This window comes from Rattus norvegicus, chromosome 11 (genome assembly GCF_036323735.1).
Source record: "Rattus norvegicus strain BN/NHsdMcwi chromosome 11, GRCr8, whole genome shotgun sequence".
NCBI lineage: Eukaryota > Metazoa > Chordata > Mammalia > Rodentia > Muridae > Rattus > Rattus norvegicus.
The window spans coordinates 3,018,227-3,045,538 of NC_086029.1; the positions used below are offsets into that span (position 1 = coordinate 3,018,227).

The 27,312-nt window shown below is 44.8% G+C and overlaps 1 long non-coding RNA gene across 2 annotated transcripts; it reads left to right on the forward strand.

The window, feature by feature from the left end:
• Positions 1–1,187: 1,187 nt before the first annotated feature.
• On the forward strand, positions 1,188–8,467 carry LOC134481115 (uncharacterized). Of its 2 annotated transcripts, XR_010056344.1 has the most exons (4): positions 1,188–1,349; positions 2,403–2,683; positions 6,855–7,209; positions 7,672–8,467. It is a non-coding gene; the product is annotated as an uncharacterized LOC134481115 (long non-coding RNA). The 2 variants fall into 2 exon arrangements; XR_010056343.1 differs by lacking the exons at positions 6,855–7,209; positions 7,672–8,467 and having other exon boundaries at positions 2,403–2,934.
• The last annotated feature ends 18,845 nt before the right edge of the window (positions 8,468–27,312 follow it).

Below are 27,312 nucleotides of genomic sequence, written 5' to 3' on the forward strand. Positions count from 1 at the left end.
AGGTTTAAAAAAAGATCCCAAGGCTGTACATCTCAGCAGGTGCCTAGAGAAGGAAGATGAAGGGAAAAAAAAAAGGGGGAAAATCATATCCTTTGAGTTAACCCCACATTGAGGTTAGGCACATAGTAGACCAACAGTCACATAATGGCAGAGGAGTCATAAGAGCAGAGAGAGAGAGTAAAACACAAAGTGTGGAGGAAAATGGGCTTAAAACTAAGATAAAAGGGAGAAATAGAGGACGATGCACTTAGAAAAGTAGACAGATTTTAAAAAGCTGCCATAAGTTGTTAAGCTCTAAGTACGTTTAAAAAAATTATAATGTTAAAGTGGAAGGGAATTACTGGCGAGAGGGAAGGGAGGGTCAGAGTGTGGTGGGGCCAGGGGAGGGTTGTGAAAAGTATCCTTTTGAAGATCTGAAGAACTATGTGACACAAACAATTAAAGTGCCCTTTAATTTACAGGTAAATTCCACACTTACCTGCATCCAGGATTCTGTCTACCCATATTTCAAAAACAAAATTACGTCATCTATTTCATCCTGTTTTGCTGCATTTGATCTAATAAATTCCTTGACCTGAAGTGCCTGTGAATTTTAAGACATTTAAAATACGACTGGTCGATATCGGGTTTGTCATCAATTTATCCCGACTTTGGAAGCAGGTCCAGGAGCTAATTTTTCCTCCCTCTTTGCAAAGAATACATAATTCATGATTCCCATTAACTTCAATACAAGGTATTTAATCCTGTCAAATTCCAGCTTTGTTTGAATAAAAATGGCCCTCCTCTAATTGTGGGTTTAATAAAGCTAATTTTGGTGTGCTATCCAGTGGGCTGCCTCGGAGAGAGGCTAGCAATATTTCCGATATGGAGAATGGCTTAAAGATAACCAAAGGAAAGATAGGAGCTGGGACAATAACCACCAAGGATGTTGGTGACTCAGAAACAAAAGACTTTTTCAGAAAAAAAAATGCATGAAAAGAGCTATTTGGGCAGACTGTGACTCGAGTCATCAGAATATTTGGGTGGGGACTTTATTTTGGGTCTCCTGGAGGCTACATGAGAAGCTAAAACCTAGATGCTGGAAGTTTCTAAGCGTAACTAGGGAAGGAACTGGTCTGAGAGCGCTTCTATGACGTAAGCAGAGCCTGGATGATGTCACAGAGCACTGGACGGAGGTTGCGCTTCTCTTCCACTTGGGGGCGCTAGACTCCCTTGAAGGTGGGTTCACTATCTTCCCAGCAGGGTGTGAAAGCCAGTTCAGCTCCTGAACCCCACAATTGTTCAACAGGCTTTTGGACCCTGACCGGTTTCCGAAGACATAATCTGGACAACTAGGACATTTTCTTTCGGTAAATACGTTTATGAAGATAACTGGGACCCTTGTAGCCCAGAAAGCTAAAAGTTTTCCCTCGTACAGCTAGTAACCGTCTGTTCTGATGTCTTCCAAGTTTGAGAGCTCGGCGGACGGTCTAGGCTAGTCAGTCTAAGAGTTTATTATCCTTTGCTAACAATATCTAATTCATAATTCTACTAAAGTGCCAAAGCTCCTCTCTGTGCCTGTACATTTTAGGAGATAATATTTCTTTTTGATGTTGTTGTTGTTGTTGATTTTTTTTTTTGTTTTCAGAGCTGAGGACCAAACCCAGGGCCTTGTGGTTGCTAGGTAACTGCTCTACCACTGACCTAAATCCCAACCCCAGGAGATATTATTTCTAAATGGCTGTTGCTGCCTACACAAAAGACTCTTCTTGCGGTCGAAGATGCAACAGCTTCACGGAATAAACCTGGGGCTGGGTCAGGATGCATAGTACAGAAAGACAGTGGACTGGTGTGCTTTGTCTCTGGGCAGACACTTGTGGATGTTGTCACATAGCGCATAGTTAGAGGGTAGAAGAGGGGTGTGGCCACCCTCCTGGCTCCTTTGCTATCCTTTATCTGTTCTGCTTGCTTAAAGTGGGGACAGGGATACTTAATCCCACACTGACCTAGCCAGTCAAGGAGAGGTTCCTCAGCAGAGGCAAAGTGCCTGGGGCTGAAGAAATGTGTCTGAATATGTTATTCTGAGCTGTAGAGAACCATTTTTTTTAAATTTTCCTTTGAACTTTAGATTTTGATTTTTGAGAGAGGGTTTTTCTGTGCGTAGATTTGGCTATCCTGGAACTAACTCTGTAGACCAGGCTGGCCTTGATCTCACAGAGGTCTACCTCCCTCTGCCTCTTGAGTGCTGGAATTAAAGGTGTGCTCCACCATTGCCCAGCCCTCCTATAAACCTCTGATTACGACAGAATAAGATTCAGATGCTCAACCCTGTTTACCATCGCCTTCCTCACCTGCTCCAAAGTTCTCTTAGACAAGAGCCTTGGTCCAGCGCCCTCTCCACCCAAACCCCATTGTTCTTGCAGGCACTCACATGGCAGCGGCACCAGCATTGTGTCTGGTTTAAGCAGGAGAGCTCTTCAAACCCAGGCCACGGGCAAGTATGAAGCCTGAACACCGAACGATACCCACAAGACAGTGGACCAGGATCTCGTGGCCTACCACACTAGGTCTACAGCCAAGAAGAAGAGGATGTCTCTGAGGAGGATGAGCACACCATCCTTCCAGAAGCGGAGGAGGAGGAGGCCTTCTCCCCAGGCTCTGGGGGACATTGTGGGCTGCAGAATTTCTCACGGATGGAAGGAAGGTGATGAGCCCGTCACCCAGTGGAAGGCCATTGTTCTAGATCAACTGCCAACAAATCCCTCTCACTATCTGGTCAAGTATGATGGAATTGATTGTGACTACGGACTGGCACTTCACAGCGATGAGAGGATTTTAAAGCTTAAGGTCTTGCCTCACAAAGTAGTGTTTCCTCAAGTGAAAGACGCCCATCTCGCAAGTGCATGGTTACCCTGGTGTCTGAGTCATCTGTAATAAAACCCACTACTATTAAGATCAAAGTCACAGGAACTATGACAAATAGCCAATCACATGACAAGCATCATAGTTGTCAAAGCCTTTTCTGCAGCCTTATTGCAGTATAATTTACATACTTAAAAATCCATTTAAATGTGTAATTTAATGATTTTAAAGCAAAATTTATAGCTTCCTTCCCTTTTTTAATACTCATTTCCCACTAGTTCATATGATATCAAAGACTATTAAAAACACAGAAGTGAAGTCAGGAGAAGGACCAGAGCGGTAAGCAGCAAGGATCTTGATTTGCTAAGACAACAGATACATTGGCAGAATCGTCTGGATAAAACCACTTGGGAAATATTGGGTCTAATCTTAGCGTGCAGCCTCCAGACAAAAAGTTTAAAGGGTTAAGTCATGGGTCCTCCTACATCAAATCCAGTCCTGACCTTGTGTGCTCAGCATCACTTTTGGCCACTTTCATGTTAATCCCATTCATCACTCTTACATGTTGCCTAGCAACTCACTTTGTAAACAAACTTATTTTGGTTCATGGTTTCATAGGTTTTCGTTCATTGTCACATGACCATGAAAGCAGTACGATAGAGCTCAACTGCTAACTTCACTGTCATCCAAGAAGCACCAACACAGGAAGAGACCAAGGACAAAAAAACACCCTCCAAGACATTTCCCAAATGACCAAGTCCCTTAATTTCCTATCTCCTAGTTTCCCGCCACCTTCATACACATCCATCAACAGATGAACTCATTGATTACAACCCACAGGGTCCAATCGATATTCATAGTCCCACCTTTGAACATTGTACTGGGACATTGTGTATCTTAAACCCATAGGGCAGGGCCAGAAGGTTGTGTCAGAGGTCCAAAAGTCACCTCACACTAGAAAGAGCTGGGTAGGTTTCTCAACATCTCCTATTTCTTTCTGGGACTGAGCTATACCATGTCTCCATTGCAGCATTTTGTCTGGGGTGAGATACCATCAGCAGTCAATTGTAAAGAAGCCCCCACCATGTGTGTGCTTGAATGTAAAATGGGACATCTATAATATAGACACACACGCATATACACAGACTCACAGAGAGAGGCAAAAAGGGAAGGAGTTGAGTCTTAGGAACCCTCAAGGAAGAGGGAGTGGAAATATAAGATACAGATGTCAGCGAGAACCAGAACAAAGCAGTGTCTTCTATACACGACAGGACCACTATCCCTCAGCCCTAGCTGACGGGAAAGGGAGAGTCAGTTTTCTACAAAGATATAGCTGGTGATAAGCTGGCCAGGCTCCAGGGGCTTGCCCAAGGCCCATGAATTTATGGGCAGCATAAAGGACTTGAGTGGGTTATTACAGAGGGCCGAAAGGGAGCTTGAAGTTGGGAGAAGGGATTAGGTGGGGATGGATCAGAGAGGAGTTAGGAAGAGACGTGAGAAGTAAATTCTATCAATATATAATGTACAAAGTTCTCAAGGAACTAGTAAAAGTGGTTTTTAAAATACCATATCTGTACTGAACACATACAAACCATTTTTCTTGTCATCTCCTAAATAACAGACCCTCATGATTTCATTTCATTAAGTACAAAAGTAGTTCAGAGATTATTTAAAATATAGGAGGGTCTGGGGAGACTGCAGAGGGGTAAAGCCAAGTGTGTGGTCACACATGCAAACACCAGTGCTTGGTATGGGAACAGGAGGATGACCGGGGCTTCCTGACAGTGAGCCTCACCTCAGGTTCAGCAGGGGACCATGTCACAAGGGAATACAGTAGGGAGTGAAGGAGCAGAACACGCTCTACCCTCCCCCAGCCTCTGAAATTACATGCCTCTATGCACACACATGCACACATACACACATATAAATATGACTATATTATACGAGAGGCTTGCATAGGTTATATAGAAATGCAGTGTCGTTTTATCCAAGGAACCTGAGGACTTTTAGATCATTGGGAGTCCTGGGGCCAACTCTCAGAGGCCAAGATATATCTCCTTATTGTGCAAACAAATCCTTGGTTGAGTGTGTGTCAGTGACTCCACACAGTTCTCCTCCTCTAGGTTCCTGTGTATCACATCTGGAAATACTGAAAGAAATATAAACCAGAGGCTTTGTTGGGGTTTCTAGGCTTGCGTTAAAATCATATTTATCACGTTTTATAAAATGGAAGGGAAATCTTCAGCTCCCAGCAACAATAGACTCAATCATGTTGGCTTCTGTTTTATCCCATTATGAATAGCAAGTAATTGCACATCAATAGCTCCCCATGCTTTGAACTAAATCAGGATGAAGGGATATGTTTCCGTAACACCTATGTGGATAATCAAGTTGAAATGGGGGAGGTATGATGCCTTTGGCTTATGGGAGAGATATGGCTTGATTGTAAACTTGTTATGCAAATAACCCTAACCCCTGACAAATGAATGTAACGATAAAATATACTACCAAATGGGATGGACACTCATTACTTGATTTCTTTTAAAAGAAAAAAAATAACATACTTTAGGATTTTGAATAAGTGTGACCCTCAGAGGTTCAAATACTTGAATGTGTTTGGTTTCCTGTTTGTGGATTGTTTAGAAAGGATTGGGAGTTGTGTTTTTGTTAAAAGAGATGTGTCAATGGGAGGTGGGGGCCTTGAGATTTCAAAAGCCCACCAGGCTTCTCTCTCTCCCTCCCTCCCTCCCTCCCTCCCTCCCTCCCTCTCCCTCTTTCTGTTTGTATGTGTCTCTCCCTCTCCCTCTCCCTCTCCCTCTCCCCCTCTCCCTCTCCCTCTCCCTCTCCCTCTCCATCTCCCTCTCCCTCTCTCTCCTTCTCACAACCTCCCTCTCCCTCTCCCTCTCTCTCTCCCTCTCCCTTCCTCCCTTTCCCTCTCCCTCTCCCTCTCCTTCTCACAACCTCTCTCTCCCTCTCTCTCTCTCTCCCTTCCTCCCTCTCCTTCTCCCTCTTCCTCTCCTTGTCCCTCTCCCTCCGTCTCCCTCTTCCTCTCTCACTCTCTCCCTCTCCCTCTCTCTCTCTCTTCCTCTCCCTCTCTCTCTATCTCGCTCTCTTCCTCTCTCTCTCCCTCCCTCTCCCTCTCCCTCTCTCTCCCTCTCTCTCTCTCTCTCTCTCTCTCTCTCTCTCTCTCTCTCTCTCATTTGGGGAGCAGGATGTGAGCTCTCAGGATCTACACAGCCAGGCCTGCCTTCCTGCCAGCCTGCTGTCATGGTGTCTACCACGATGGTCCACGGACTCACCCTCTGAAACTGTAAGACGGTAATTAAATGTTTCCTGTCGTACATTGATTTGGTCACGGTGTCTCTTCACAGCAATAGAACAGTAACTAAGGCACACATATTCCTGTCTATTTTTCTAATACTTCTGTATTTATTTCATTATAGTTACCTGTTGACCATTGAACAGTTTTATGAATAAGGTTCAAGTTTAAAGACAAATAGTGACAAATAGGAGTGTACTGCTAGGGGGTTTGGTCTTGATGGAGTGGGTGTGGCCTTGTTGGGGTAGGTGTGTCACTGTGGGCATGGGCTTTAAGACCCTAACCCTAGCTGCCTGGAAGCCAGTCTTCTAGCAGCCTTCAGAGTAAGATGTAGAACGCTCAGCTCCTCCTGCACATGCCTGCCTAGATGCTGCCATGTTCCTGCCTTGATGATAATAGACTGAACCTATGAACTTATAAGCCAGCCCCAACTAAATATCCTTGTAAGACTTGCATTGGTCATGGTTTCTTTTCATAGCAGTGAAACCCTAAGACATACATACAGATATACATATACATATACACCTAGGTTTACACACACACACATACACACACACACACACACACACACACACACACACACACACACACACCATTTACAGGGATTTTAGATCTAGCCAGGGCCCCTGCAGTTTCGTTGGTCCATCTGATACACGTGTTCATGGAACATGTCTCTCTCTGTTTCTTGTTCTAGGAAGTACGTGGACAACATCTGCAGACTCGCTTCATTTTACTTTATTCTCCTCTTCAGCCTTAGAAATCTCAGCTTACAGAGAGGGGAAGATGGGAACTTGGTTCGATAGCTCTTTTTGTCTGTGGGGAGCTTACATCTCAAGTCACAAAGGGAAAATAAATATAAGAAGAAATAAAAATACACATCCAAACCATGATGGGAAGTTCATATCTGTTCCCCTTAAAGAATGTCCACTTTGGAAATTGGAATCCACACTCAGATGAGACTTTTGAAAAATCCTAATTCTCAAGCAGGCTTTGGTATTTCTCTTTCCCTGAAAAGGAACACCACTAGAAAAAGACAGACGGTACAGACGGTAGGTTGTTTTTTTCCACAAATCGAATCAGAAGCATTTGATAATGAGCATAGAGGGGGCTCTTCCCATGTTTACCAAAGAATAAAGTAATATGGGTGAGGGGAGACATGTAGAGAACAGTTGGTGCCTTATTGGTATTAAAAAAAAATTCCTGAAGTCAAGAAATAATATTTGACAAGAGAAAAAACAAGGTTTTCATTACGCAGAACTGTTTTTAAAATAGCCTTCTTTTTAGTCATGGAAAGAGGGGGGTGGATCAGGTAAGTCTGTAGAAAACTAAAGTCATTCCCATCAAAAAATTAAGAATAATGTGGATTTTTGATGTACTTGAATAAAATTAGAAATTTTAGCTTTCAAAGGGGAAATATTGTGTTCCAGAGAGAGAAAGACAAAGGAGTGTCCAAACCCATACTTGATTCTTTCAATAAATCTTCTGGTAACTCATGTGTTTGTTGATATTAGGATTAAAATGCAAGTTGGATTTTTCGACTTAAGAGTTTACTGTGTGTGAACAGCAGTCAGTGGAAATACTTGTCTTCCGATTTCTCAAAAGGCATGAAAAAGCCACCGTGGAGTTACTGGATTTTGTTTCAAAGACTTTAGCTCCTTGTCTGCAGGGATGCAGGGCCTCAAAGGAAGGGCCCGAGACCTCCTAAGAGGTAGTGTCCAACACCTGGGGCCATGCGCACAGAGGGAAGTAGCCTTTCTCAGAAAATGGAGCTGGGAGAGCTAAAAAATGAAGGCGACATATCGATCAAATCGCTGTAATAGAACGACGGCAGCCAGTTCACAGAGCGAGGCAGCTGTCAGCGACTCGGCCAAGAATGAAGAGAATTTGAAAAGATAATAACACACAGAGTTCACAGAAGCCACTATAGACTCATGGCGTCTGCGAATTTAATCCATGTGCTTTGGGCAGAGAAAACAATCCAAACCAGAGATCCCTCTTGCTCAGACCAAAGGAACGCTGTGCCGTGTCCCGGATGTCCCATGTCAAGGACTCAACCTAGATGCTGGAAGCCTGTGAGAAACCGGAACTCCGTCATTTCATTGCTGACACTGGAAATGGCTCAAGTCTGCACCTTCATTGGAAGGAGAAGAAATAAGTCACACAGCACCGGAATTAATCCTCGTCAGGGTCTGTGTGAGGTCGGAAGTGTAGGGCGCCATGATCAATCAGTAAGCACTGCCTACACTTGTCGGGTGAGCCCACACAAATGAGGAAATGATTATTAAATTTAAACACAATTTCTAATAACTAGTAACTTTTAAGTGTCCGCTTTTAGAACAAGCTTCTAGATTATGTGGTTTCTCAGGCGGAAGAACACCGCAAAAGAAGTGAGTTTGAAACTTCGGAGGTTCCCACTATATGACAGCAAACTAAGAAAAGCATGGAGGTGGGATGTGGTAAAACGAACTAGAGGGAATCTGTAAAACCAAGAAAGGAGAATTCAGAAAACTTGTACGGGAAAGGCCAGCAGCAGGGATGGCTCGGAGGACCGTCCTCGTTTTCAGAGTTTATCACAGCAAAATTGCCAAAGACTGGTAGCAAAAGTGCCACTTGTATCTGTGGACACTCTCTGAACCTACACACACACACACACACACACACACACACACACACACACACACACGTGCGCGCACACGCAAACGCACAGAGAGAGAGAGAGGGGGGGAGGGAAGGAGAAGAGGAGGGGGCGGGGCAAGGGGAGGAGGAGAGCGAGACAGAGACAGACACAGAAAGAGAGACAGACAAGAGACATACACACAGACACACATATACAGAGATATACACGAAGACACACACAGCCCAATTGAGGATTTACAGAAAGACACCCATCAAAGGACCCGGATATTTGGTGCTAAATTAGGTGAGCTTTGTGGAGGAATGAGTGCCAACCAAATTTTGCAAGTTCTGCAGCCACCTGAATGTTTCCGCACCCCCTGAGCTGTCGGGGTATCGAATACATGGCTGTCACTCCTGCTTTCTTCATTTGTATTTTACTGTGAATCTCCCTTCTCCCCTGTTCAATGTGGCCAGCGGTTTTCCATGTGGAAGGACTTCACAATGCACTGTGTCTAGGGAGGCAGGGAAAACAATTTCAAAAGAGGCTCAGTGCTAGGCAAACAGTACAAACAATACATACTTCGACTCCAAAGGAGGGGCTCAAAGAACACAGAGGCTCTGGCTGGCACACAGGGCCGAGCTTACAAAGTTAGGGCCCACAGCATCCCTGGGACCCAACCAGCAGCTCTCATTCAGCCCTCCATGATAATGACTCATTCTCATCCCTTAGGCCAGAGGAAGAAGCATTTGTAAGGTCCTCTCCCTAAATATGAAGCTTTTACGGAAACTCTTACAAAACTTAAGAAAAATTTTAATAGGAAAGCACACACACACTAAAAAAATAAATGGCAGATCCGACAGCCTTCTCTGCAATTCCATCATGTACATTAACAGACACACACACACACACACACACATAGACACACACACACACACACACACATACACACACACACACACACACACACACACACACACACACACACACACACACCAGAAGAATAGACCTACATAATGGATACATTTCCAGGCACAGATATCTGTTGGGAGGAGGTTGACGTTCTAACCAACCTCAGCCAAGGACTCCATTCGGAAGATTCAGAAGGTCAAGACATTGGTTCACTTTTGGGAGCAGATCGCTGTCTATCTCACAGAACCTTTATGGAAAACAAAGACAGATCAGCCTAGAATGAGGTAAACAGAAACACTTTCAAGGCTATTGAAGAATTTTGGAGCCAAACTCCACAGACAGCTAACAGCAGAGAAAGTGACCCATGACTGCAGTTTGTATAATACCGCTGAATCTGGTGAAACATTTCCTACTCTCCTAGGAATCCTAGACGTGAGAGGGCACCAAGGCAGCCTGGGGAGCCCACGTCAGTCTCCATACAAAGGGCACTTTGCAGGCTGACACCCACACGGCTAGTCTGCAGTTCACCAATCCTGGTCATGAAGTCACTGAAAAACAGTAGAGGCCTTACCTTGTAGAGCCACAGTCTCTGGTTCGTGCCTTCTGGAGGCTCCACTGTCATTCCACCCTTAACTCTCCATCATCCTGTTGACAAGTTTCTGGCCTTTATCTTTGACATAGGAGTATATTTTATTTCTCTCTCTCTCTCTCTCTCTCTCTCTCTCTCTCTCTCTCTCTCTCTCTCTCTCTGTGTGTGTGTGTGTGTGTGTGTTTGTTTGTGTGTTTTGTGTGTGTGTGTTTAAATGTTATAAAGTTTAATAAGAAGAAAAAGTTGCTGGTTCCAGTAAACATTTAAAATAAAGATTCTTTTTTTAAAATTTATTTATTTATTCCATGTATGTGAGAACACTGTCATTGTCTTCAGACACACCAAAAGAGGGCATCAGATCCCATTACAGATGGTTTTGAGTCACCATGTGGTTGCTGGGGATTGAACTCAGGCCCTTTGGAAGAGCAGTCAGTGCTCTTAACCACTGAGCCATCTCTGCAGCCCTAAAATAAAGTTTCTTAAGAGAGCAGTTTAGCGTGGGAAGCAATAAAGATGCCCCATTTATGGATGAGCACTCAGTCTCTTTAAACTCCTGGGACTCGGGAAGCATCTTGGACAAGGAGGTGGGAAGAGTGTAAGACCCAGAGTGTGGGAAGAAGGGCTGTGTTTGCTGCCTTCAGGACAGGACGTGGCTGCTGCAATCGTGAGCTCACAGCAGCTGTGGTCACCTGCATAGGTCTATAAAGGACCACCAGCTAGACAGAATCCCTTATTGAGGAGGTTTTCGGGTGCTGATGTCTGCTGGGGTAAAAGAATCATTCTTCTCTGAGGGTTTGATCACTGGTAGAATTCCCACATGTCTGTAGATGGTCACACACCCATAAGTACATAACCAATGCTAATTGGGCTTAGTGGGTATAGGTTGGGAAAGAGGATATGAATTTTGAGGGATGGTTATTGGCAGGGAATTTGGGCAGAGCAGAGGGTGAAATGGAAGTGGTTATGGCCATGTTTCATTCTATACGTGTATGAAATTCTCAAGGATAAAGACAATTTATTATTTAATAGAAAATTTAGACTATTAGCTTTAGCTACGTAATATAAGGCTGTGTGACTCTAAAGAATTCAAATATTGAACATAAATCAAATCAATTGACTGCCTTATGATTCAAGGAGCAAATTATATGTACTTAATATAATGCACTTTCTCCCTCTTTCGGTCTCTTTCTATCTCTTGTCTCTCTGTCTCTCTCTCTCTCTCAAACACACATGCAAACTCACATACACACTCACACATGCAGGTGCACACATACATTATTTTTATGTCAATGTATTAAAATTCATGATACAATCAATATGAAGGAATAGAGGTTTGTTTAGGGCACACAGTCACAGTCATTGAGTTCAGACTGTCGGGGCAATGACTACATGGCCACAGTGTATTGATCTGTGTCACTGAGAGCCTGCATGAGTCCTGCTTATATTTGGGTGGATCAGGCGGCCAAGAGTTCGGTCTGAACCAGCCAGTTCCCTCCTTCCTGCCCCAGTGACCTACTTCTGCTAGGGCACAGTCTGAAAGATTCCTCCACCTTCCTAGACAGTGCCATCAGCTTGAGACAAAGTGTTCCCACAGCTGAGACCCTGGGGAAAGTTCACACTCAAGCCCTGACGACAATGAGCTAGGCAAGTGCGAAATGTTTTGTGAAAACAGTTTAATTTCAGTTCTGTAAACAGGACAGGGAGGAACCCTTTGATATGGATTGATTTAGCCTTTACCTTACAGAGTGCACCCCCAAAAGATACATAGTGTAGAAAATGCACAGTTTTCTATGTGGCTAGCATGGCGCTGAAAACAACACACTAATGAAAATAAAATGCAAAGAACTGGGATATAGTAACAATTCCAGTCGTCAGTGTGAAAGGCTCTTTTATTTACATATGTGAGCTGTCGTTATTAGTTCCCTACTGGGTTGATTTTACAAGGAAAGAAAATCACAAGCTCTGACTATCCCATCAACCACGGTGTCATTCATCACAGTGTTACAGGGCTCCGATCTAGGCATTAATCATCAGGGTTTAACAACAAAATCCATCGTCTCAATACATGAGGCTTTAGGGGAGAAAGTGAGGTTACAAGTATGTAATGCCTTTAGTGTCTTCTCTGCCAGTCTGTTGTATGCATGCCTTGTTGTTGACTATTGTGGTTGGTGGTGGTTGTTGTGCTTTTAAATATGAAATGCTGAATGCAAGGGCAAGTGGCAGGAATCCGATAGATCTTTGCATCCTCACTTTCTCCTGCCCATCTCTCGCTAAGTCTCCCAATCCTCAGCAATCATTCAAATACACTGAAACAACTTAAATATACCGAAACAATGTGAAATAAAGACACTGAAAAAACTCAAATATACTGAAACAAGGTAAAGTCAAGATGCACTTGCCATCCCTAATTTGTGTTTGCATTTTGACCGTAATAGTCTGGTAAGCCTTAAAAACCACACGATGGGTCTGAGGAGGATGGGTGGGTGAAACTGCTTGCTGCCTAAGCAGACCTGTACTCAGATCCCAGTCACCATGAAACATGAAGGGGAAACCTGTAACCCCAGGGACAGGAAGGGGGAACAGAATCACTAAGGTCTGCTGGCTTCCAGCCCGGATGAAAATATGACAGTTTGGGATCAGGCAAAGACACCACCTGTCTTGTTAAGGCTCCACTGCTGTGAGGAGACACCATGACCAAAGTGGGTACAACCTTGTCTGAAATGATTCGGGGTGGGCGAGCACGCGGATAAGAGAAGGTGATGTGAGAACTGAGCTCAAGCTAGACACACAAATGGGGACATTGAACCCCACACCCCTTCCACACCAAACGGTGCCTGCGGGTTTAGACTTAAAAGTACCTTCCACGGAGGGACCAAAGGAATCAGTACTGAGTCTGTTGGTTCATTGGGGAGAATAGAATGCCTTTGCCTCTGCTCTCAGTAGAAGAGACGGCAGTAAAATGGGTTACGGATGTGTAGGGCTATTGGCAGAAGCAGATTTAAAGAAAATAACTTGACTCATCGGCTTTGATTTGAAATATTTATTATCGCAAATGGTGGCTATTAGATAAAGGTGCCTCACACATCCTCCGTTCAGTCACAATGTCACTTTCAGCTCATTTCAGCTGGTTATGTGTCCATGATATATTATAACCCTTTTAATAATATCTATTAATTTTTTTTTTGCTCTCTAGCAGGGCAAGGTAGTAGCAAAACTCACTGTATGGCCATTATCTGAAGCCTGGACCAGAAAGATAATGGCCCAAGGTTTACAAGGCAGGTGGGAACGATCAATTATACCACCACAACTGACAGCACAGCTCTGTTACATGATCAGCAGGAGTGCTGGAGTTAACCTGGATTTCGGGACCAGCAGATACCCGCTGTGCCCACTTGGGCTTCTCTGGGTGCAGGTCTGCCTCTTTTGGCAACAGGCAGGGAGCGTCCTACCAGCAAATCTGAGGAGCAGCACGAGGACACTTCATGGAAACCAGGGAAAGAGAGATGAGAGGAAAGGTGTCCTTCTCTGGCTCAGAGACAAGAGGTCAGAGTCCTGAGTACCTGCTTCTAACTGAGTAGAGAGCCACTCCCACCATGTGTGTTTGAACTCTGCTGGGGTCTCCAATCTATGATAATATTCACTTTTGGTCCACAATTTCCTACCGGAAGGAGAAGACACCCAGTTCCATCTAAAGTGACACTGAGAAGCAGGTCGGTTACGGCGTGGAGGACAAGACAAGGTGGAATCAAAACAGACATACACTTACATGCACACAGACATGCATGACACATATATCCACATGCATATGCATGCCAAGAACATGTGCACACGTGCATGCATGCACACATAAGCATACATACATGGAACGCACTGATAATTTTATAAATACACATATACATATTAGCGTGTGTGCACTTAGTTTCACACATGTGATATCTTTATACTGTATATATACAATATACTATATATATATACAATACATACACACACTATATATACAACACACATGTACATATATATATATATATATATATATATATATATATATATATATATATCCTATTTTTGTGGTATCTGATTTCTGTATTCACCATAGAAAGAGTCAGCCATTTGGTGCCCATTCCTAAAGCTTTTTCTTTTAAAATACATGACTGCAAATAATCGGGTCACTAGGTCAGTTAAGTGTCTGCCTCACATTTTAGTCTTCCTCTCTACAGCTGTAATAAAACACTCTAGCCAAAAACAACTTGTAGAAGGAAAACATTTCTTTGGCTTGCACCTTGGCTTACCAGCTTTTGTGGGCAGTCAGACAGGAACTCGAGGGGAGAATTACAAAGGAATACTGCTCACAGCCTTACTCACTACCCATGCTTAGTTCACGTTCTCATGAATCCCAGACACCCTGGCCTAGGAATAATGACACCCGCAATGGATGGGCCCAGCTTCATCACCTGTCAGTCGAGACAGTCTCTCACACATTAGGACACAAGCCAATCTGATGGAGGCAGCACCTCAGTTGAGGTTCTCTCTTCCCAGGAGACTCTATGTCAAGTCTCTTCTAAGTTATGTCAAGATGTCAGTGAAAACTAACCAGGACACCTCATAAGCATGAAGACATGGGTTTGATTCCCAGAACCCACATCGAAATGTGAGTGGAGAAAGCTTCTAATGCCAGTTGGAGAAACAAGGACAGGATCCCCAGGATCTGCTGACCACCACAGCTGGCATGATGGGTAAGTTCCTGGCCAATTAGAGACCCCGTCTCGAAAACACAGACCATGCCTGAGGATGAGGCCTGAGGTTGTTCTCTGACTCTACCTGAGTGTGGAGACATGTACACACATCTGCAAACATATGCATCTACACACACCCATGCACACACCTTAGATAAATAGATGATAGATATTAGATAAACAAATGGTAGATAGATAGTAAATAGACAAATTATAGATAGACAGATAGACAAATGATAGATAATACACAGATAGATATACAGACAGAGAGATAGATAGATAGATAGTAAGTAGATGTATTGAAGGATAAATAGATGATAGATGATAGACAAATGATAGATTAGATAGATAAGATAGACAGCCATCCAGACAGACAGATAAGATAAGTAGACAGGATTGTATTTGAATTCAACTACTACAGAACAGATTGGAGCCCCCCCTCCTTCCTTTTCAGAACATAACCTGTATCACAGAGGAACTCACAACTTCCCCGCAGGAAACAAGCATCCTATTCCCTCAGAGAGGTGGAAACAGATGTTTATGTTTTCCCTGTGCCTTCGTGGGTCAGCACTGTGTATCACAAGATGAAAAACGTGCCACCGTAATTAAGCGTTAATATCGTTGTGGCAGAAAATAAAAGAACGGCACCTCAGTTAGCAAGGAAGGCAGCTCCAACCAATGTCTACATTTGACCCGAGCTTTGCTGAGCTCTGAAGTAAGAACTGTGGATCCCATGAGGTCCGACCTCTCATGCAGGGTTCCTGGAGAGTTAAAAGGTCCTCTCCCTACACGAGTGATAGGGCTCCTTTAACTTTAAGCAACTTCTGTACTGGCTGTGTCCTCCCTGCAGCCAGTGAGGTCATTGTAGTGCTGTAGGTTCCTGAAGTATTGGATCTGGGCGTAAACCTGTGTAGATGTGGATTGTAGGATGGCGTCCTGCCTGGTGGTATCTGGACCAGCACAGAGGTGCAGGGATGAGGGGCGAGGATGAGGAATATCCTTCCTCCCCTGGGTCCTCTAGAACCTGTGCCCAATACCCTGCATTAGCTTTGCTCCCTTAGCTACCTAGTTCTGGTTATGTTAACATAGGGTGACTTCTGCTACTTTTTAACCTACATGAATGTCTAGCAGCTTATGTAACGTGACCTGTCCTGGGTAGACCTGAACAATTTGCTCACCTCATGTGAGCTTCCAACTACAAACAATTCCAGTCAGGTCTACCTTATCATGGCTATTCAGGAGCAGACGAGTGGCTCAGACAACTCTATCAGTGGACAACCCACTCCAGCATGGGTGACACTCAAAATAGTTACATCCTGTTGCTTTCAGCCCAAATAGCAGACAGCTCCACCCAAGAAGCCCCCTTCATCATGGCTGCCCCCGACCCCCGGGGCAATTGTTCTCATCTGATTGCTCTTTGGAACAGGACCTGATCGTCATAACCTTCGAGAACCCTAAGCCTTAAAGGTTTCTTAAGCTTCCTGAATCTTCTGAGCTTCTTTCTTCCCTCCAGAAGGGAATGCTTCAATTCCAATGGATTCCCAACACAACCCATGAGTAAATAAACCAGAGGTCCCAAAACAACATTCATTCAGTCAATGTAACTAAAGCCAGAGCAAAGAACCTTCTTGCTAGTGCTGTCCTTTGGATACCAAACGTCTCCCAAGGTCCCGTGCTAAGGGAGGGAGTGCTGTAGAGAATGGCTGTTGTTTCCCCAGCAGCACATCCTAAGACCTAAGGTGTGCAGTGTGAAACAGCCAGGATCCCTGCCCAACTCCCCGGCCTCAAAGAAGAAGATACAAGAAACCCAGAGAGGAAAATAGTTAACTTGCAACAACCTTGCCCGCTGCTTACAAAGTTGTGATTTAGTTGAACAGAAGATGTCCCGCGTGACCTCCTGCCAACAAGAATACGCAGGAACACACGAATCCTTCTGGAGCCAAAATGCTTATTCTTTATTAATAATAGAGAGGGCACCTGGGACGCCAGCATGGCGCGGCTTATATACACCCTAGCACGGCACATCCACACCTGATTGGTTGCTTACCCATGATCTCATTAGGCACGCCCCGGAATGGGCAAAGACCTGGCAGGAAGGCACTCTTGCACATGGGCACACAGTTAACTTCCTTAAAGGAAGTCGGGTGGTACGGCGGAGCCAGCGCCATCTTGTAATGCCGAAACTATCTCAGCCTTCCACGTGGGGCGCAGTGGAAGCGAGTGCCATCTTGTGGTGGCGAATGTTATTGCGGCCCTCTACAAGAAGAAACTACATCTCCCAGCTCCACCCCTTTCCAGAGGTTACTTTAGCATTAGCTCAAAATTTCAAACCACAAGTAAAGGGGCCCAGAGTGATGCTACCGAAAACTGAGGTGAGCAAACAACACTGTGCAATGAGGATGCACAGGAAACACAAGGGAGCCTGCAGCAGGCTGGACTCAGTTCTACCCCTCAGGCTGTTACCCCCTCCCTTCTCCACAGAGTGGACCTGCCTTTGCAGGCAGAAATCCACAAGTTCTGCCCCTCTAAGCAGCTCTGACAAGCTCCCAGGTGAGTTAAGAAGGACATCCTACAACATCAGCCGTGTCTCCTCTGTGCTGACATGAATGAGACTGAAGCTGGGGGAAGTGGAGAGAAGAGAGGCTCTCCTGGCAGAGAACAGTCCTCACAGCTCTGCACAGAAAGACCCAACCTGAATTCTCAGATGGTGATAAACAGAAGGGGAGGAAGGAGACCCACACTGAGCAGACCTGGAGCTCTGTGGATTTACCTGGTGTCTAGCACTAAGAGAGGAATAGTCCCACACACTCAGTGCCACTGTCCCAGGAGAAGCTCCAGCAGTGGCTCCAGCAGCGGACATCCCACGAAGAGTCGGCTGTTCATCCTATCAAGAATAGCACTTGCTTAGGAACAGTGTCCTGACTACAAATGGGCCTTGGGATATACAACCACTCAACCCAGAGAACTGAGAGCTACGACAGGATCTACAGGGGTTATCTCAGGGCAAGCATCTCCACGTTTGTGTGCCCATTTCATCCCCACTGGGCTTGGGCCAAGTTGATAGCAGCAAGGGATTCAGTGTGACGCCCTAAAGTGTCTACAACACATGCCCATACATGGGGGATATCACAACAGATGCTCCTTCTCTCAGCATTTTGGAAGGTGAGTGTCTAGAGCCTAAGTGTCAGTAGGGCACGCGCACACATACACACACACACACACACACACACACACACACACAGAGAGAGAGACAGAGAGACAGAGAGACAGAGAGACAGAGAGACAGAGAGAGAGAACTCCCCTTGTTTCTGCAGGATGCCACCACCCTTTGCTTGTGGACACATCGTCCATCCCTGCCTCTTTTGTCACATAGTGACCTCCTCTGCTTCCCATTCTTCTCATGGGCTCAGAAGTCCACAGCAATGGAGCGGGAGTCAACTCCTGTCCATATGGGATCAGCTTCACTCGGCTACAATGGGTAAGGCACTGCCTTCCAATCAATGACACACACAGACATTTGCATGTAAAGATGTCAACTCATCATTCTGGAAGGAGACAACAGCATCTTCACCAACTCCTCACCCAGCACAAAGCCAGAACGGTACCCTTGACTCTCAAGACTGCTTCTAGTTAGTTGAACTGCTCTTAATTGCAATAACCAGTTCCCTTACTGTCGTAACAAAGTACCTGACAGAAGAAAAAGGAGGCTGACACTGTCCACCGAGCTCCCACGATATAGAGAAGCAGGCTGGAGTCAGGGACAGGCAGGCCATGGACCTCGCAGTCTGCCTCTGTGGCTCTACGGGTGCCAGCTTTTCCCCGTGTCCAAGATGCTCCACAATCCCTTCACAAAATGGTGCAAGCAACTGAGGTCCGACTGTTTAAACATGTGTGCCCTTTAAATGAGAATTTCTAGGAAGAAGCTGTCTGCGAAAGCTGACTGGCTGGTTAGAGCTGCAGTGGTGAGGAGATGTTGGGATGTTGCTGATCCAGAGCCTAATTACCTGATAATTTTAGCCCCCTGAATTCTTTGTCTACCTCTTTGTCAAAACTAATCTGTGTCACAGATTTAAAAAAAAATGGAATCTATTAACTTAGTAAACTCCTAGAAACCACCAATCCAAAAGCTAAGAATGTCATCAGATAGCATCGTGGGGACATAAAAAAGATCCCCCCAATTTGCTTTAACTGCCTTGCTTGTGTGCCCACCAGCATATTTTGTTTTTCTCTGCATTATAACTTTCTTTGTTCTGTAAAACTATGAAACTTCATGAAACTGCGTCCACACTGGAATAAGGGGTGACCTAAATTTGTCTTCCTGGACCATGATCATTCTATATGGCTCCAGAATAAATCACCCTTAGTCCCTTAAGGTGAGAGCTGTGTTTCTTCATTTACAGTCTCTGAGGAGCATTTCGCATTCAAACTTTCCAAGAAAGGGAGGGGGCACACCAGAGGGAAGCAGGGACCAACCTCTTCAGCCTTGGAATGTTGAGTATCTTTGTCTCCTGTATGAAGTCATGTGACTACAAGGTCCAATGTCTTTGTCTCTGTTATGTCTAATAATAAGATGTTATGAAGCAATGGTCTTCACCATGGAAAAGAAGTGGGGAAGGATGGAGGACAGGAAGGGAGGGCAAAGAAAGGAAGTAGCAGGGATGGGGGGTGGGCAAAAATCTCAGGGAAGGCAAATCCAGACATCAAACATCAGACAAACTGCAGTTGTCCCAAGTTCACACCCTCCCTCGACTCAGAGGCACAGCATCTTTTCTGCTAAGCCCTGCTCTATGCTCCCTCCCTGAAGTAAATACAAAGAGTCTGAAGGGCAAAACTTGGAGGCCAGACTCCAGTGAGAGATTAGTGAGCCAGAGTAGTCATCAGCCCCTAATGGGAACGCCAAGAGCAGTACAGACATCCTGTCAAACAAGTCTGCACAAGGACTGGAGTTCTCAAATGGAAATCCAGAGAATCCAGGAGCCCTGTGCTGTCTGAGTCACACCAAAACCCAGAGTCCTCAAGCAAATGCAGAAATCCCAGAGCACACCAGGACAATCCTCACCAAACACAAGAGTCCTCTAGGTTTGGCACTGGGCTGGGGACAGGTGTGAAGGGGATTGAAGGCTTTTCTGAGTTATAAGAATCTGCCTCCCACAGGGCCTAATTAGACATTTAAAATGTAAATAATGGGGAATTTCTCACCCACTAAGAGGCTAATCGTCCAATTAATCACCAGGTCTTCCTGAAGGGACGATGTGAGCAGTTGAGACCTGACCCAGGGCTTCCAATAATCCACACTTCTCTAGACATTTCCTGTAACACAGACTTTACAAGGGAATGGAAGGGAGGGAATGAAGGGCTGCATTTGAACAAATATGCCTTACATGCATCTACATAAATTCTCAAACAATAATAAAAGAGATTAAAAAGAAAACACCTGGGGTTGGGGATTTGGCTCATTGGTACAGCGCTTTCCTAACAAGCACAAGGTCCTGTGTTCAATCCCCAGCACGGAAAATAAAAAAAAAAAGAAAACACTTCATTCAAGGCCCATTGCCTCCTTTTCTCAGCATTTTGCTCCAGGCTGGTGAGATGCTCAGCAGGTCAAGGCCCTTGCTGCCAGGCCTGAGGACTTGAGGTCCACACATGTGCAGTGGCAAGTTCAAACACACACACACACACACACACACACACACACATACACACACACACTAATTAATTAATTAACTAATTAATAAACTAATTAAGCAAAGCAAATTACCATTTCTTAATAAATAAAATATTATAAAGCTGTCACTTGCATGAAAGGTCTGCATTATTAGATGACCCCTGACCCGTTCTCTCTCAGGCTCACCAAAGAGAGGATGATGTGGGACTATCACCAATCTGTGCTTAGCACCTGAAAGAATCCTGAGTGTATCTGTCTGAGGAATGAAAGGCACCCTGGGCATGCAAAACACCACATAGGTCCAAGACAGAAGGGAGCCTCAGTGCACGTATGAAAACCAAAGTTCAGATGAGTTCACGAGAAACCATGAAATAACATACAGCCCGAATTGTCAAACCTGAGCTTTCCCAGAATAAAATTTGCCTGATACTACCTAGCGTTTCCCCAGAGGACCAGCAACCGCTTCTTGTCTTATTCTCATTGTTTCTACTCTATTTCTATTTTGTTTATTAATAATTTTAAAAAATCCTGACTATTGGAGAAACAGCCGTTTATCAAACAGGAAGAAACAGGTGTCTCTTGTTAAACAAGATGGTTTTAATCTTTCTTGGTACTTTTAGCCCTATTTGGGGAAGTTTTGCTGTTTTGTTTTTGTTTTTGTTTTTGTTTTCAACTTAATGCACACTGTCACATCATTGAACAAAACTTGGGGGGAAACGCTGCCTTTTTGGAGTTGGACCTTGAGAAGCCCTAAAGAGTTAGGCAGAGGAAACTCTGGCTGTCGTCTCCTTTGTTCTGAGAGGAAAGAAGGGAGCTCTCTGTGGTGATTACAAATACCTGTTTCTCTTTTATCTACTTGTCCCCAGATCCACTCTCCCTGCCTTCCATGCCAATATCCTGCTCTGGAATTAAATAAATGAATACATACGTGTGTGTGGTTGCATAAGCATGGGAGGTCAGAGGTCAACCTTAGCTGTCCTCCTCAGTCTCACGCTCAACTCCCTTCAGTGGTCCAGTTGACACACCTGGGAAGAGGAGACTGTAGCTGCTTTTTTTCTAATACTAATTGGGTTCCCCAAATTAGTTTGCAGGAGAAAGTCTGCACGTAGCTTCTGGGAACCTGCCCGCAGTTAATTCTGATTGGTGAATAAAGATGCTAGCCGCGGATAGCTGGGAAGGAGAGAGAGAGAGAGAGAGAGAGAGAGAGAGAGAGAGAGAGAGAGAGAGAGAGAGAGAGAGAGACGGGATTTAGGGTTCCCGGGCTTGGGTCCTCGAGCAAGCAGGACAGAGAGGTCCCCATGCCTTAGGGGAGTGTGGAGGAGGGGAGACAGAGGCTGCCATGGAAAGGAAATAACATGCAGAAGGGCAGAGCTCCTTTATAAAAGGGCTAAGAGATCATGGCCCAGAGGGCTGCTCCTTGGAGTCAAGAAGAGCCAAGATGAAGCATAGAAATTAGTAAATAGTAACTTGGACTTATTGCTGGGAGGTGGATTCTAACAGCATGGAGGGTAGGCAGCTGCCCAGCTATGGGCTGCTTTAGATATAGAGGTTGGACATGTTTCTTTCATTTGGGAACAGAAACCATTGAGGTGAGTAACCCCGCGTCGGGATTTATTAAACATTTTTTTTTTTTTTACCTCAGGGGACATCAGCTGAGGATTTGCCTCCATTGCATTTGCTTGTGGACAGATCTGTGAGTCATCTTTTGGAATAATGATTGGTGTGTGTGAAGAGTTAAATTTCAAAAAGTTAGTCTCAAACAAAGTCCAGACACGCCTGAGAGAATTTGAGATAGGGCTCACCAGCCCGACTATCAGCTCCCAAGAACACTGGCCATCTGGAGCCACCCCCTCCCCTTTCTTCACTCCCTGAGGATGGGTCATCCCCCTATTGCAGTGAGATGAGTTGCCCGGCCAACATTGCTGAGATGCTAGATTACACGTATGCTTTGTTGATGTAACTCCGTGCCAAAAGTAACTGTGCACCCTTTGTATTAGCCAATTATGTGTATCCACACGAAACCCCTGGTTTTCCCTATATAAGCTCCTGCCTAGAGAGGCTCGGGGCTTGACTCAATCTCCTGTGTGGGATACGTGTCAGCCCGAGATCTCATAAATAAAACTGCCTATTGCTGATTACATCAAGATCGGCTACTCGTGTTTCCTGGGGGTAACCCTACCCGTGACAGGAGCAAGAGTCTCCCCAAGTTTGGGGGTCTTTCATGTGGAGGGCCACTGTGGATGGCGCCACCTCTGGGTGGGTGGTCCTGGTTACAGAAGAAAGCACGTTGACCAAGCAATAATCAACAAGCCAGTAAGCGGTTGTTCCTCCACGGCCTCTGCTTCAGCTGCTGCCTTCAAGTCTCTGCCTTCGGTTCCTGCCCTGACTTTCTTCCTGATGGGCACTGATCATGCTGAAGTCAACCCTTTCCTCCCTGAGATAGTTCACACAGTATTTCATCAAAGCAAAGAGAAGTAACTGAGACAGGTCCACCCTGCCTTGCTTTGTTTTCTTGCAACAAAGTCTCACACTTACACCCCAAACATACCAGTCGAGCTGGACCAGAGAACTTCGGGGATGCATCTGTCCACCTCTCTGGTACCAGGATTCCAGGCCACCATGTCTGACTTTTATTTTTTAACGTGGGTTCTAGGGACCGAACTCAGAGCCTCATACTTTCATGGCAAACACTTTACAGGCTAAGCCAGCACCTTAGCCCGAGAACCCCACCTCAGGACCTTTGAAAGCCATTCCTCTGTCAGACCACAATCTCTCTGTAAGGTGCACGTTCCTTCCATGACAATGCCATGTGGGTTAAATTTCTAATCAGAAGACAGGAAGCCACATGAGCTATGAAGGATTTTGCTTTGTTTCTCAATAGGGCGGCATTTTGCATTTGTAAAATGTGAAGTTTCTGGAAGTAACCTCATCTGCCTTATGCTGCACAAAAAAAGGAAATACCTTAAGTCCATGAAGTATAACTTAACACCCACAGTAATCATGAAGAAGGCAGGGGTGGATATCATCTGTGTTCTGTGGTCCTGAGAAAGGTCAGATATTTAGGAGATAGTTATCAAACATTTAACGGGGAGAGGGGTGATAAAAGAATGTAACTTTAAAATTATATTGACTTCACTCTTCTTTGGGCAGAAACATTTTAAATAATATTCCATTGTCCTTCCTGGTGTGTGTGTGTGTTTTAATTGTTGTATCACATTCACCTCCTGGGACATTGGTCCTTATTTGAGTGTGTGGTTGCTAATTGCTAAGGAGGGCCTGGGGAGGGGCTGGCAAAGTGAGGTTACGATAGGACAGAAGGTGAGTTCAATTGAGGCTGGCAGTAATTCTGGCCTGAGAAGGGCAAACACAATAAATATATCTGCTGGGAATGTGTCTGGTCACAGAAATATAAAACCAATCAGTGTCCCCTAATCCCAAGGGTGTGATTGACTTGGGAAGATAAACCAAAGCACACACAGCATCAGTTCACCAGCCCAGCCATCCCACATGACTCTCGGCTCATCCATCTTTCTCGTCTTACTGACCTCAGTGATTGGCTATAATGTAGTCACAAGATGGCGGCTGCATCCCCAGAGAACACATCAGAGTCCTCCACAGCAGAACTCCAACCCTGGATGGGAGGAAGAGGAAGAGAGATGAAACTGTCTTGGATAGCTCCCTATTTGTGACGGGCAGAAAAAAGTCTTTCCTCAGAAGATTTTTGGTGTGTCTCAGTGAGTCTTCTGATGCACCTCAACACCAGTGACATGCACAGGACAAAGATAGCATGACTGATTCAAGCTAATCAGGATGCCCTCCATGGATTAAAGGATAGAAAGTCAGTTATACTAATATCCAAATGAAACTGGCTATTTGCAGTGAGAATTTTGGTGTATTTAAAAACATAGAAATATTATAAGAGTATGTTTTGTTTTAACCCAGGCTGTGGGGTATGGTGTTGCTTCCGATTGTCAACAGTGGCTGACTATGATTTGCCTCGTGCTCTGGCAGGGGCGTGACTTTGCCAGCAGCAGATAGATTTTCCAAGTGTGTAACATTTGGGATGCTGGAGACTTTTCAGAGAACATATAAATTCTAGAGCCCCAGAGGTGGGCTGCTGTTGGTTGCAGTTTGTTAAATAGTCACGCCCAAAAAAGAAACTAAACATCCTGACAATGAAGATCAAACTTGCCCCCCAAGGAACTCGATGCCCCTAATCAACAGGAGGTCGTCTAATGGTGATAGAACCCCTTTCCCTCTCTCCTCTTTTCTCTCCTATCTAGTGTTAGGGGGTTGAATGAGAAAGAAAGGAGAACCTACAAAGTAGCAAAAGGACAGCTACAGCTATTGAATGAAGGTACATCATCAGCCACAAAGTATAGGCGTGTATATCAGGTAACAACAGAACAATTTTAGGAAACAGGCCAGTTGGAATCCACTGTGATTTAAATGGAATTTTGCAGCTCGGCAAAGAGGTACCTTCCCTTCCCACTCATTTGGGGACATGTTACAATTCAAGGGGATATCCTTGTTTGTTCCATATGTCTCACTCTCTCTCGTTCCTCACACTCTGGTGTCTGAAGTGGAAATTTCTGTTTGTCCTGTGATGCAGACTCATGTGGGGTTTCGTTAAGGCGAGTCACGTGATATTGGGAGAGATTACGAGTATGACTCAGTAGACACTGAATGGGTGCTTGCATTGTTTGCCCTGCAATCCCTCCTTGGTCTTGATTCTCACTGCCTTCACTTTTTCAGGTGTGTCAAAGAACTCCTGGTATTCCAGCTGTTTCTGGTCACTCCAGCTGACTAGTGCCAGTTTGGTGGAGGCCTGACTGTTTCTGCAAGATTGTGCTACCAGTGATGATTTGTGTTTGGTGACATTATTTTTTCTACTGGACTATTAGTATACCAACACTATAGGACTGGACTGCCAGTGTCCTGACAGCTCGGATAGGATTTGCCCCAAAGAATTAGTTCTAAACAGGTCCACATCCACTTGCCCTATTTATCTTCTTTTCTCCCCTACCTTTGGACAGTGGGCTAGAAGGGGGCTCCAAACATTTGAGAACCCTTTTTAAAGTAGGTTTGAAAAAAATCAAAGTCTACGTGTATCCCCATATAATAAAGCGGTGTCAGACTCGGTTCCATTACAACTTCTTTTCCCTTGCATCTGTTTTTGCAACTATCTCCTCTTTAAAGAAAGTGCTCTGGAGGTTTTCGGAGGAAAATTCGTTCCATGCATGGATGTTTAATAACAAGTTTTCCCATTTATGTGTATGCATATATGGATATGTGCTATGTGTGTTTTGTTCATGTGTGTGACATGCAGACCTTGTTTTTGACCCAGGGTCTCTCTGTGGCCTGAATCTCACAAGTATAGGCCAGAAGTGCTGGCAATAAATCCCAGGAATTCTCCAATTCTTTGTACAAGAACTTATATCCATGCTTAGTTTTTTACCTTGTGTCCAGTTCCTCAGGCTCCACCCCAAGCTGTCTCCCTAATCCCAAGCCATGTGTTTGAAAAAGGAAACATTAAGTAACAATTAGGACTAATGGCCTGACAAGAGTGATTCAAGCACCATAAGGGGATTACACACAAAGAGTGGGAATTTGGAGCATTGAGATGAGATTGTTAAAAGGTAACCCAGAGCCTATTAGGGAAAGCTGAAATCTGTGTTTCACTAACTCAAGACAAGAATCAACAGAAACCCAAGCTTGTGTCATCTTATTTCCTATGAAACTGCATAAGCTTGTTTCTTATTTAAGAGGCATAATCCCTTTTCCCTCTGACGCTGTCCCTACTATGCCAAATGAAGTGGGGAACGGCTCCCTACAGCTGTGGGTTTGTGTGTGGACCAGGACCAGATTGTCTCTCATCCCTGTCCCACCCCAATGTCATATTGGCACTTCCAATTGACCAGGTGACAGCAATGGCTGGCTATCATTTCTGAAGATAAGCAGGAATGTTCAAGGTCACAGAGCAGATTGCATTGATTTTCATCCTGAAATTGGGAAGATAACGTTCCCATTTCCTATTTCGTTAGATGGGAAAGCCTTGTCCATACCAGGCCCTATTAGAGATGTGTCCCTCTTTGGACAATAGAACAAGAGTTGCACTAAGACCACTATTATCTTGAAAAACATCTACATGAGACTGGTCTCCACGGCAAGTGGTGTGTGTGTGTGTGTGTGTTCGTGTGTGTCTGTGTGTTTGTGTGTGTGTGTGTGTGCGTGTGTGTACACTCGTGACTTGTGTATGTGCATGCATGTAGAGGTCAGAGGACAATTTTGGGTGTCATTCCTCTTTTAGATAGTTTTCCTTAGTCAGGGGAGACACATACATGTTACAACACATATGTAGATATCAAGGGACCTGTTGTAGGATTCAGTCCCATCTTCCACCTTGTGAGTCTTGGGGATAGAACTCAGATCCTCAGGGTTGGTGGCAAGTGCCCTTGCATGCTGAGCTATCTTGTCAGTGCCTGTCTTGGTTTTTGAGGTAGGCTTTTCTCACTGGGATCTAGGAACTAATGCCTGTGATGGTTTGGGTGCGTGCATGCCTGTGTGACTGCATGTGTGTGTGCGTGTATGTTCAGCCCAGGGAGTGATGGAAGCTTTATAGGGTATGGCCCTGTTAGA